We start from the raw sequence: 13,302 nt of genomic DNA on the forward strand, positions 1-13,302 counted from the left end.
GCACTAACTAGCTACCATCACATGTACTGTACCTTAGCTTGACTTAAATGTATTAAACGTATAATTAAGTGATAGCAAAATATAAATAACTAATGTCATGCAAACATATTAATTTGCTTGATTCCAGTGTTGCATTTAGCACGTTGCATACAAACGTTAAGGGATTTTAAGATTCTGAAGTATTATGCTAAAAACTCAATAACTTAAATTATTGTTTATAGTTTTGCTGAATAGTTTCATGTCCGCTTACCTTAGAAACGTAAAATGTGACGGCAGTGTGCAGATGGGGAAGCATGTTAGCTTAGCTTCTTAGCTTGAGCTAGCTCTGTTACTTCCCAGCTGGAGGCAACAGGTCCCGCCTCGGCTCCGCCTCTTTGCCCTTATTTGGAGCAGGCGGGAGTTAGACTCAGACGTCACTGTCGAGCCGTTAGTGGCCGACTCCGCCTACTAAGGGCTTCTCGGCAACTCTGCAGAATCCTATGGGTGACGTCACGGACCCTACGTCCATTTATATATACAGTCTATGGTCCCGCCTCGGCTCCGCCTCTTTGCCCTTATTTGGAGCAGGCTGGAGCAGGCGTGAGTCAGACTCTGACGTCACTGTCGAGCCGTTAGTGGCCGACTCCGCCTACTAAGGGCTTCTCGGCAACTCTGCAGAATCCTATGGGTGACGTCACGGACCCTACGTCCATTTATATATACAGTCTATGCTGTTAACGCACTGTGCTCATGTCGGGTGATGCGCTCCCTGGAGCCCTCCTGTGGGGAAACTTGGAACTGCACTTAAATCACTTGGTGCTTTTTAAGCCATTTGAAAGTTTTTCTCACTTTTAAAATACTTTCTGCCCTAGAAATGATTTTTAATCAGTATTACCATTATTTAGGGGCTGCATGAACACGAATTTGAGCATCCCTGCACACTTTCCTCCTATTTAAAACACTTTTCAGTGAAGTGCTGCAGCCTGATTCTCTCCTTGTCTCTGCCCCTATTTAAAACACTTTTCCTTCTATTTAAAACACTTGCTAGAGGTGAAATCTCTATTTCAGCCCTGATTTTGGCACATCTTGTAAATTAGTTAAATGTAGCCTTGTGTTTTTATTTAAGTCGCTGTTCATTGTTTGTCATATAAAGCAGATTTAATTATATCCTATGGACGCTGATGTGTGGATGTTGTGTCGTCTTTTGATAACTTTGTTGAGCTTGTTTTTAGCTGCATGTGTTTTTCTATCTCACTGAACAAAGTCCCTGTGTGTGAACTGCTTCAGCTGATAAGGCTGGTTATGAATCAGAGGGAGGAGGTGCAGACAGGTGAAGGTGTGAAAGTCCAAGTATGAAGTCCGACTGCCAGACGCCATTTTACAGCTCGAGACGAGGAGAACAACAGGGTGAGTGTTAACACATTTATTATTTACTCTGTCAAACTGGATGTCAGAAAATAACTTATTGGTTAACAATCTGCGTCCTAGAGTCCAATGAGACTTCTGCAAGTGTTGTACACTTTTATTATTTCGTGTTTTCTGATTCGTCAGAGTTACATAATATGTGACAGCCCAAATGGAGAGCGGCCTGAAGTCTGACTGATTTCATGTGTTTTAACCAAGTTTATTATTAAGATGGACGTCCAGAAACACTTTTTTGGAAAACTATGAGAATGAAGAGAGGTGACTGAAGATGAGAAATTATTGTATATGTATGTATAAATGTAAATGTAAGTAGGAATAACTTGCATAATGACTTAAAGGACAATCATTGATCAAGTAAGGGGTGGGAATTAATAAGCATTTGCTTCCTCCTACTCCCTTTCGGACACATGATTTTTTTTTTTAATTATTATTATTATTATTAATATGAAGACTTTTTTTGTTGAATATATAAATATTATCGTGAATGTGGATAAATACTGTATTTTAACAATACGGTATTCTGTTTTTCACATTTATTATTATTATTATTATTATTTTTTTAATCTGTTCGAAATAAAGATTGAAATGAAATGAAATGAAAGATAGTTTTGTGTGTGTGTGTGTGTGTGTGTGTGTGTGTGTGTGTGTGTGTGTGTGTGTGTGTGTGTGTCTGTGTGGTGTTACTGGTTTATCTCTCAGACTGGAGAAGATGAGTGATGTAAAAGAAGAGGAAGAGGACACATCTTCAGTCTCCAGCGGTCTGTCTCTGAAGAGTGACTGGTCTAAAGGGTGGAATCCATACTTCAGTAATGAACCAGGACCCTCAGACACAAAGTAAGAGTTTCTACTGTAAACTGACCTGAAGAGGATTCAGTTTGTTGGTATCTGATCATCTAAAGTGTTTAATGACACCCAGTAGAGTACATTAACAAAGTGTAATTGATCTCTTGCTTCTTGTCATCATCAGAGATAGTAAATAATCTACTAGTGAAATCATCCTCACTCTCTACATGTTGGACTTTGTGTTAAATTAAGCAAATAAAATGCAAATACGTAAAACGTTTCACATTCTAATGAATTTTCACAACAGAAACCCACAACCACGACTCAACAACTCTAAACATCTTTAATAAGGTGAACAGTCATAGATCAAAAGCTGCTCTTTAAATGAACTAATGATGTTTAAACATGTGTTGTTTCCACAGACAGAGAGCAGGGTCTACGGTCTCCATGTGTTCTCTGAAGAGTGACTGGTCTAAAGTAGTGATGGGAATTCCGGCTCTTCTTGGTGAGCCGGATCATTTGGCTCGGCTCACCAAGAAGAGCCGGCTCTTTCGGCTCCCAAACGGCTCTTCAGTTTACCACATAGTATACCTTTTATAATTCAATCAAATGTAGCCCTGTTTTGACTAATGATTTATATGTGTACACATATCACTTAAATTATTCAATACATCCTTTGTACTGAAGTATTCAAAAGTAAAAATTACATGTTTAATATAAATTATTTGCTGCATGTGGCCAATTGTTTTCATTGCATTTACAGACCCTTGTATCTCTCTGATACCACCCAATGAATGCACAGACTTGCTTGTAGAACCACGCTACACAAAGCAGATAGCAACACCTATAAAAACTTAAGCATAGACATTTAAAAAAAGGGGCTACTGTATCGACATTTTAAAATTATATTTAAAGAAAAGGCCCTGACAAAACAGCAGGGCTCTATTTCAGTATTAACTATAGAAAAAAAGACAGCAACAGCTGACATCAAATCTTTGCTGAGCCCAAGGATAATCATAAATAAATAACATAGTGAAAATAAATATATTGCAATGCTCAGTACAGCAGCATCCAACCGTCTCTAATCATAAAAAAACATAATACAAATAAATGTATTGCAATGCTCAAAACAGCAGCATCCAACAGTCTCTAATCCTTGGATATTACATGCCACTGCATGCATGCACGGAGCAGCTGTAGCGCGGAGATCATCATATCATTCTGTCTTGTATTACTTAACAAAAAATAACAAAAACAAAAAAACGGCTCGTTCGCGGGCGCGAGCCGGCTCCCGTCGTTCACTTAAAAGAGCCGGCTCTTTGAGCCGGCTCGTTCGCGACCGACACATCACTAGTCTAAAGGGTGGGCTCCAGACTTCAGTAATGATCCTGGACCCTCAGACACAAAGTAAGAGTCTCTCCTGTAAACTGACCTGAAGAGGATCCAGCTTTTATGTAATCTAATATATTAAACTGTTCTTTAATGATATCATGTGAGCAGTTTGTAAAGGAAACACGCAGCAGAGTAAGCTAACATTATCTAAGGATATTTCAATATGCAATTATATTATCATTGTATCTGTGGTATAAAATGGTTTTAAATAGCAACAATATTGATAAATACTGATTTAAAAACTATATATATTGTCCAAAACATTATTTAACTACTTGGGCATATCTATGATATGTCTTTTTAAGATGTTTATTAATAATAGTGATAACCTGGTGAGCTGGTTGTGTTTAGCATTAGCAGATTAAACAGTGTTTTGTAAAATCACATGTAGAGTCAATGCAAAGACCCAGATCCGTGCCTGGCAACATGAAGGAAGTGAAGATGTTAAATTCATGTCACCTGCGTATTCGTGCAGCGTGACACATTTCAACTTGAGTGTAAAGTTTGTGACGCTCTGTTACAAAAACCTGTTAGTGTTGAGATTGTGCTCCTGTGGTCTCTGACGGTCTGAGGGGAATCAGAGAGGAGAACAGAGCTCGACAGCAGCTCATATTAAATCAGGGTTATTCATGTTCCTGTTTAAACCAGAGACTGTCTGTGGTGCTAACAATATAGTGACTGCTGTACTTATGACTTCATGAAGTTACTCTGAGTGTTGATGGAGCAGCTAATGTTAGCCTAGCTTTAATCAAACCGATCTCTTCAGAAAAAATAAAAATGTTATGCTTGTTGTGTTGGAGACAGACCTGACAAAGCATTAACTCAGGCTTTTTACACATCAGTATCATTCTGTTATTTTGGCATCCTTTCCATATGTTTATTTCTATGAATTCACAGCAGATTCTATGCAAGTTGGGTTTATAGTGCACCAGGTTAATACAGCTGTGTGTGTAGATACAGGGAACATGTGCTCCTCTGGGTGATGAATCCAGACAGGATGCTCTTTGGTTTTATGATAATGTGAATTGTAAGCTATCTACCTGATCACAAGGGTATATATTATATAGACCTTTTTTTAAATATCAAACTAGAATGTGCCCCCTTGTTGTACCTTTGGTGAGAATCAGCCCCTCGGAAGTAAAGTGCTATAGAGTGGCGAAGTCACGCCCATCTACTTCCGCCCCATGGGACCTTATTTCGGAAAAATAATGTATTGAAGTCAATGGAGAGAGAAAGATTATCATTCGATCCCGTTTGAATTGTGCCATGAATTACACATATGATGTTTGTCAATCTTAAAAAATCATTTCCATGTCAAAAAAGTCACAGTTTGTCGTAAAACTGTTGAAATATAAGACTATGAAAAATACGCCACTAGAAAGACTACAAATCCCAGAGTCGCGTAAGTGATGTCACAATTGTTTTCCTCCACTAAGAGATAGCTGAGATCAGCGCCATATAGATATAATCTATCTATATGGCGCTGGCTAAGATAAGATAACTTTAACAAGATGCCTGTGTGCTTAGTACCAGGTTGTTATCATACCAGCAATGGGTCTTGCTTGTTCTTTCGCTTCCCGTCTGATGAAAGGACCAGGAGTGTCTGGATCAAGCTAGCTAGTAGCTAGCACGTTAGTTAGCATTACAGCCTTGTCATTTTTATTAGCCTTAACATGAAGTAACATTAAGTAACCCAAAATGTTAAACAGTAAGAGTAGTAGTCATATTTCGTGAACCCTTTGAATAGTACTGTCACCGGTGTGATCATTCTATAATACACAATTTAAGCCCGGGGGAGAAATGCTAACGCTAACGCTAGCATCGGCGATCTTCTCTACTTCATGCTATCTGCACAAATGGTTGACATTAAACATTAAAACGACCAGGCAGTTCAGAGAGAATCAAAGGAAGGCAGGCAGGCAGCTTTGTATGACATTCTTCAGGACGTGTTTCATTGTGGTGATAGTGAGGGTAGTCAATCGTTTTGTTGACAAGACAGTAGTGACGGCCATCTTGGTGACGTGTGTGGTTGACCAGAGATGTAGTTCATTGAGCGTTTCACACAAACAAATGTGTTACTTCACAGTTTTACGACACATTTTTTTTGTTTTGACTTGCAAAATTATCTTTTAAATTGACAAACATCATATGTGTAATTCGTGGCACAATTCAAACGGGATCGAAAGATAATCTTTCTCTCTCCATTGACTTCAATACATAATTTTTCCGAAATAAGGTCCCATGGAGGTCCACCGGAAGGGGAGGGACTTCGCCACTCTATAAAGGATGTGTTCATCTCCACAGAGGGAAGATGAAAAGTCGTATTCCTGTGGAGGAGCTCCTGTTCTGAAGTCTTTACACTGGCTTCCTGTGTTTCAAAGAATTGATTTCAAAATACTGCTGCTGGTTTATAAAGCACTGAATGGTTTAGGCCCTAAATACATTTCTGACCTCCTGCTAAATTATGAAGCATCCCGATCTCTCAGGTCTTCAGGGACTGGTCAGCTTTCTGTCCCCAGAGTGAGAACTAAACATGGAGAAGTTCAGTTATTATGCTCCAAATATCTGGAACAAACTCCCAGAAACCTGGAGGTCCACTGTAACTCTGACTACTTTTAAATCTAGGCTGAAGACTTATCTTTTTGCCGCTGCTTTTAATTGAACTATTCACATCTTAAACTGCACTGTAACTTTTTATTCATGTATTTTTTCTTTTAATGTTTCTTATATTATCTTTTCTTCTTAATGGCTGTTTTTAAATGCCTTTGTCTGAATGTCTTTCATTTTTGTAAAGCACCTTGAATTGCCTTGTGTTGAAAGGTGCTTTATAAATAAACTTGCCTTGCCTTACAGCTGTGCTCTGTGTCAGGACGTCCTGAAGGATCCAGTCTCTACCAGATGTGGACACTGGTTCTGCAGACAGTGCATCACCTCATACTGGGAGCAGCGCCCTCCATCAGGAGACCCCTCCTGTCCCCAGTGTGGGAAAAGATCCAGAACCAGAGCTGGCCTGCAGACAGCCAGTCAGACCAGCTCTGTACGAGGTAAGAGGCCGAACACATGCAGCGTCTTATTCCTCTTCCTGGTTAATTTTTTTTTTTTATTAGGTATTCTGTTGAAGAACATAGACATTAAAATGTTTATAAAACATTTAAACTCAGTCTGTTTTTATTAGTTTTATTGTTATATTCTCAAAAGCATTTTCTGATTCTCTCCTGTTTCCTTCTCTTCCAGCAGATAGTGGTCTGCAGGAGGTTTTAGATGAACATAGGCTCAGTCTGAGGAGGAGATGTGAACGTGTGACTGAAGGAACTGATGAAAGTGAAACCCTCCTCAACAGCATCTTCACTGAGCTCTACATCACACAAGGTCAGAGTGAAGAGGTTAATACCCAACATGAGGTGAGGCAGCTGGAGACAGCTTCCAAAAAAGAGACCCTCCATGACATTCCAATCAAGTGCCAGGACATCTTTAAAGCCTTACCTGACCAACAGACTCACATCAGAGCGGTCCTGACCAACGGAGTCGCTGGAGTTGGAAAAACCTTCTCAGTGCAGAAGTTCACTCTGGACTGGGCCGAGGGTTTGGAAAACCAAGATGTCAGTCTGGTGATCCCGCTCTCCTTCAGGGAGTTGAACCTGATCAAAGGTGAGCAGTACAGTCTTCTCAGGCTGCTCCATGTTTTCCATCCGACCTTACAGAAGGTCACAGCAGAGCAGCTGGCTGTCTGCAAAGTGCTGCTCATCTTTGACGGCCTGGATGAAAGCAGACTTTCTCTGGACTTCAGAAACAATGAGGTTGTGTCTGATGTCTCACAGCAGTCCTCAGTCAATGTGCTGCTGACAAACCTCATCAGGGGGAAGCTGCTTCCCTCTGCTTTCGTCTGGATAACTTCCAGACCTGCAGCGGCCAATCAGATCCCTCCTGAGTGTGTGGACAGGGTAACAGAAGTACGAGGCTTCACTGACGCCCAGAAGGAGGAGTACTTCAGGAGGAGATCGAGTGATGAAGACCTGTCCAGCAGAATCATCTCTCACATCAAGAGCTCCAGGAGCCTCCACATCATGTGTCTGATCCCAGTCTTCTGCTGGATCACTGCTGCAGTTCTGGACCACATGTTGACTACAGACCAGAGAGGAGAGCTGCCCAAGACCCTCACTGACATGTACTCACACTTCCTGCTGGTCCAGACCAAGAGGAAGAAGCAGAAGTATGAAGAGGGACATGAGACGAGTCCACAGCAGCTGACGGAGGCTGACAGGGAGCTTCTTCTGAAGCTGGGGAGGCTGGCGTTTGAACATCTGGAGAAAGGAGACATCATGTTCTACCAAGAAGACCTGCAGCGCTGTGGTCTTGATGTCACCGAGGCCTTGGTGCACTCAGGAGTTTGTACAGAGATCTTCAAAAGAGAGAGTTTGATCTTCAAGAAAACAGTCTACTGCTTTGTTCATCTGAGCATTCAGGAGTTTCTGGCTGCAGTCTACATGTTGCACTGTTACACCAACAGGGACACAAAGGTACTGAAGGACTTCCTGCAGAGAGACTGGCCCTATGAGAACAGTAACAGCAGTGATCAGGAGTACCCATCCCTGGATGTCTTCCTAAAGGGAGCCATGGCAAAATCCCTCAGAAGTAAAAATGGCCACCTGGACCTGTTTGTCCGCTTTCTCCACGGCCTCTCTCTGGAGTCCAACCAGAGACTGTTAGGAGGCCTGCTGGGTCGCACAGACAACCGTCTAGAAATCATCCAGAGACTGTTAGGACGCCAGCTGGGTCGCACAGACAACAGTCCAGAAATCATCCAGAGAGCCATCAGCAACCTGAAGGAGATGAGAAGTGATGATATCTCTCCTGACAGGAGCATCAACATCTTCCACTGTCTGACAGAGATGAAGGACCACTCAGTACATCAAGAGATCACAGAGTTCCTGAAGTCAAAGAACAGATCACATCAACTCTCTGAGATCCACTGCTCTGCTCTGGCCTACATGCTGCAGATGTCAGAGGAGGTTCTGGATGAGTTGGACCTGACCAAGTACAACACATCAGGTGAGGGGAAACGGAGACTGATTCCAGCTGTGAGGAACTGCAGGAAGGCCAGGTAAGTCCAGATGTGATTAACTTTAAAAACTAATGTGGATCAGAAGTTTAATTATTCAAATAAACACTATAACATTTCTGCTGTTTAAAGACTGAGAGCAAAATAAACCAACACTGTTCTTCTATTTATTTATAATAATTCTTAAACTGAACCGTTTCTCTCTTCATATTGAGTGATGGAGGCGACATGTCAAACACATGAAGGACTTTAGAGGTTTCTCAGCATGTGATCACACCACACAGCAGGACTTACAGTTATCAGTTATTATTACTTTCTAGTAGTTTCTTTATCATTAAACACACACACGTTTTTATCACAATGTTTAAGAGTTTAAAATCAGATCTATATCATATCCCACCAATACCAGAGTTATGTCTTAATACTCATATAGTGAGAACATCTGATGGTATTCAGTTTAAAATATTGAAACTTTATTGGTTTGTTAACTGTGTTTGTGTGCACAATACATTTCCAGATGCTCAGAGAAACCAAAACATCCATCATTCACATCTCAATATTAATTAACATTTAAATATGTACATCTCTAATATTGTCAAGTGATTTATTTAATTTCTGTTTCTTTGGTAGCAGTCAGTGACAGCAGGAGCACAGACCTGTGATCAGATCACACTGACAACACATTACACTCTATTATCATATATTGTTATATATAAAATAGACTAACAGCAAATCTCAATCAGAACATATGTCAAATATGTTTTTCATCAAATGCTTGAGGTCATTATGTTTCCTCTTTTTTTAACACATGTTGTAATATATGTGTTATTATAGACTTGCTTACTGTAGACTCTCAGAGACTCTCTGTGAAGTCGTGGCCTCAGCTCTGAAGTCTGACCCCTCCCATCTGAGAGATCTGGACCTGAGTCACAACTACTCTCTGCAGGATTCAGGAGTGGAGCTGCTGAGTTCTGGACTAAAGAGTCCAAACTGCAGACTGGAGGCTCTCAGGTCAGTTCACTGACTGAACTTCATCTGTTTGTGTTTATGATTTTCTGAATTTGAAAAAAATACAAATACGTTTTTTTTCCACTTTTGCTAATGACTGAATATTGATCAGAATAACAAAGAGAAGGTGAATGTGTGAGGGAGAGTGTTTGAGCTTCCACAGACTCACTCTGTGCTCCATGAGTCAGTGGAGATGCTGTCAGTACTGATGAGCTGTGAGGGAGATGAAGGAGTTGTTAAACATCTGATCAAAGTTAAAGTTCCAGATTATCAGTGGATTGTTTCTACTAGGGCTGTGCGATTATGGCAAAAATCATAATCACGATTATTTTGGTCAATAATTGATATCACGATTATTAAATACGATTATTCATTGACTTTAAAAAAACATCCATTTATTGAACTTTAAAACAAATACAAATAATCATTTGAACAGTATTTTTTTAACTGTTGATTACCCTGAATGTATAATTAAACTGAAAAACCAATACAAAAATAAATGATACATTTATATTTACATTTAAATAAATAATATCAAAATAATAAATACCAATAAACAAGATCAACAAATATTTTGGAGCGCACTTCCACAAGCTACTAAACATATATAAATATGATAAATAAAAATAAATTAGACTAAAATAAATTTGATCAAATATGTTGCACTGTCACAACCTAGCAAAGCAAAATAATCGTTTTTTTCGATTATGTTGTTTTCGTAATTGTGGCAGGCCAAAATCGTAATTGCGATTAAAATACGATTAATTGCACAGCCCTAGTTTCTACATCATCTCTGATATTAAAGGTCTCCTATCATGCAAAAGTCACTTTCTGATGTCCCTATGTGTCCCCGGTGTCAGGAGACTCACAAAGTGTCAGGAAACAAAACCCTCTCTCTTTTCCTCCGTACCCACATCTCTAAAAACGGGGGAACAACGGAGCTGATCCAGATTTTCTGCATCATGACGGCATTACTAAATTGTGGGCAGGCTTTACACCAACGGGCCAATCAGAAACGTTGCTGTCAGAAAACAATGAGACGTGTTCTGGAAGTAATATGGTCTGTGTTTACATTAGCATGGCTAACACTCAGAGCTAACCTGTACTGGAGAGAGCATGTGTGAAGAAGCAGGAAATAAAAAGGAACTCACCTTGTTGTAAACCTGAGAGAGAGAAAGAGTTTGAGCTCCATACTGTTTCAGAGATAATCCTTGATGTGGTTTGGAACATGATATGGAGTTTAATCACGGCAGCATTTAGCTGAGTTTCTCCTGGTAGAATTCTGATCAGGCATTAGCTCCACCTCCTTTGTTTTTGTTTTCAAGCTAAGGACCCGAACCTGCGTTTCTCTAACAGCTGGAACAGAGGGATATGAGGGATTTCTAAAATGCATGATCTGTTTGGTATTTTGAGCAAAACACATCATAGACATGTTTTTTATATATTTGTATATATCTGAGACCCATAATATATGCCTAAAAATAGCCTGATAGGAGACCTTTAAAACCCTGTTTAACTCTGAACAGATTATTAAACCTGGAGTTATTTCAAACAGGAACATTGTTTTCTAAACTTACATCATGTTTTCTTTATTCAGTCTGAGAGACTGCAGTTTGTCAGAGATCAGCTGTTCTGCTCTGATCTCAGCTCTGAAGTCCAACCCCTCCCATCTGAGATATCTGAACCTGCGTTGGAACGTTCTGAAGGATTCAGGAGTGAAGCTGAGAGATCTTCTGGAGAGTCCAGACTGCAGACTGGAGACTCTCATGTCAGTTCACTGACTCTCTGTTACTGCTGGAGATCTCATGTTTCATTAGTTATTCAACCTGATTCTTCTACATAATTAACTTACATCCATAAAGTTGTAAATATTCTTTTATTCATACTTTCTATTGTAGGTACTAAAGTAAGAACGGCAGAGATAAATGTTGACTGATTCTCAAAGGAACTGTAATAGATGTTAGTTGTAAAAAGTAAATCTATGTTTTTAATATTTAGTAAACGATAACGTCTGAATAAAGTTAATCTGAAGTAATATTAGTTTTACAGGATAAAGTTGACTTTCTGAAGAAGACATATGTTTTTGTTCCCATTCATTTCAATGTTGAGTAACACATCTGATTATATACTGATTTGTATCCTCATCATGTTTTCTTTATTCAGACTGAGGCACTGCTGTTTGTCAGAGATCAGCTGTTCTGCTCTGGCCTCAGCTCTGAAGTCTAACATCCATCTGAGAGAGCTGGACCTGTTTGGCAACGATCTGCAGGATTCAGGAGAGAAGCTGATGAGAGATCTTCTGGAGAGTCCAGACTGCAGACTGGAGACCCTCAGGTCAGTAAAGGCCCTGACACACCAGGCCGTATTCGGCCGTCTTCGGTTGTCTGGCGACAACGCGTTCCTTGTCGCCCAAAGTCAATTTGGTGTGTCCCGAACCCTCAGCCGTGACACGCCTTATTTGGCCTTTCACGGTCGACACATGGCCGATTCAACATGTTCAAAATACGGACACAAGCTATCGGGCCAAGAAACCACTCTGATCAGCTGTTCAGCTAGCAAATGAGAAGCGAAACGGAAGTGAGGGACGTAAACAAACGATTTAAAAAGGCACAGGACAGCAGCTAAACCCCAGCAGGTGATACTTAAAGACATCAAACATAGCCCTTAAATGTCCTCTCTTACCTCCCACACATAGCAGGGACATCTCTGATATCCGGTTTTTCATCTCATCAGTTTATTTGTCAGTATAAAGTTGCAGGATTAGTCTCAAGTACCTCAACATGTCCTTAAGTACAGTGTCTAAGTAAATGAGATACTGTCTACTGCTGTTCATTTACCTATTGTGAGTCGCCTCGGATAAAAGCATCACATGGAAATGTAAATTTAGCAAGAAGTGGCCATTATTACATTACTACATTGCTGACTCAATAAACTACACACCCGCCAGAACACTGCGATCATCAGATGCAGGTCTATTAACTGTGATTTTATAGTATGTCTGCACTTTATGTGCTCATTTCATCATTCATGTATTTTTATATTCTAAAACATGTTTTCGATGGACGAGAGTGAAAATGGAACGCACACGCTATTTGTTTGTTTATATCAGTCTGTTCTTCTTCTCTGTCTTCCGGTTGTTGCCTATTTTGAATGACGAATACACACTACCGCCGCCTGCTGGTAAGGAGAGTTATTGCCACTCACGCATGCGCAGTTCGTACGTGCTCGGCTGAAGTCTTTGCGGTGTGTTCCAGTGCGACACATGGCCAAGACGCAGGAGAACTCGTCGATGGAACTGTCGGTGTCGGTGTCGGCGAGTTTTCTGGTGACTGCCTGGTGTGTCAGGGCCTTAAGGGGTCTCTGCTGGTTCAGCAGTATTGTATGAACCACAGGGAGGTGTTTCTCTCACTGGGGAAACAGATCAGTGATGTTACCCACTGACTGCAGGCTCTTTCATTCTTCCATCAACCATAGAAGGCCAGCTGAACATGCAAAGCCACACTTTAGTAATCAACTCTCTGTTACCCCTTTCACACCGGCGCTTTTCCAGCTCCTGCTGGGAGCTAGAGCCTGAAAAGCGCCGGTTTTTCCTGTTCACACCGCAGCGGCGGCGCGTCATAGCTCCGGAATGCGGTTCACTTCCAGCTCCAAAAAAT

This window comes from Trematomus bernacchii, unplaced genomic scaffold, assembly GCF_902827165.1.
Source record: "Trematomus bernacchii unplaced genomic scaffold, fTreBer1.1, whole genome shotgun sequence".
Lineage (NCBI taxonomy): Eukaryota > Metazoa > Chordata > Actinopteri > Perciformes > Nototheniidae > Trematomus > Trematomus bernacchii.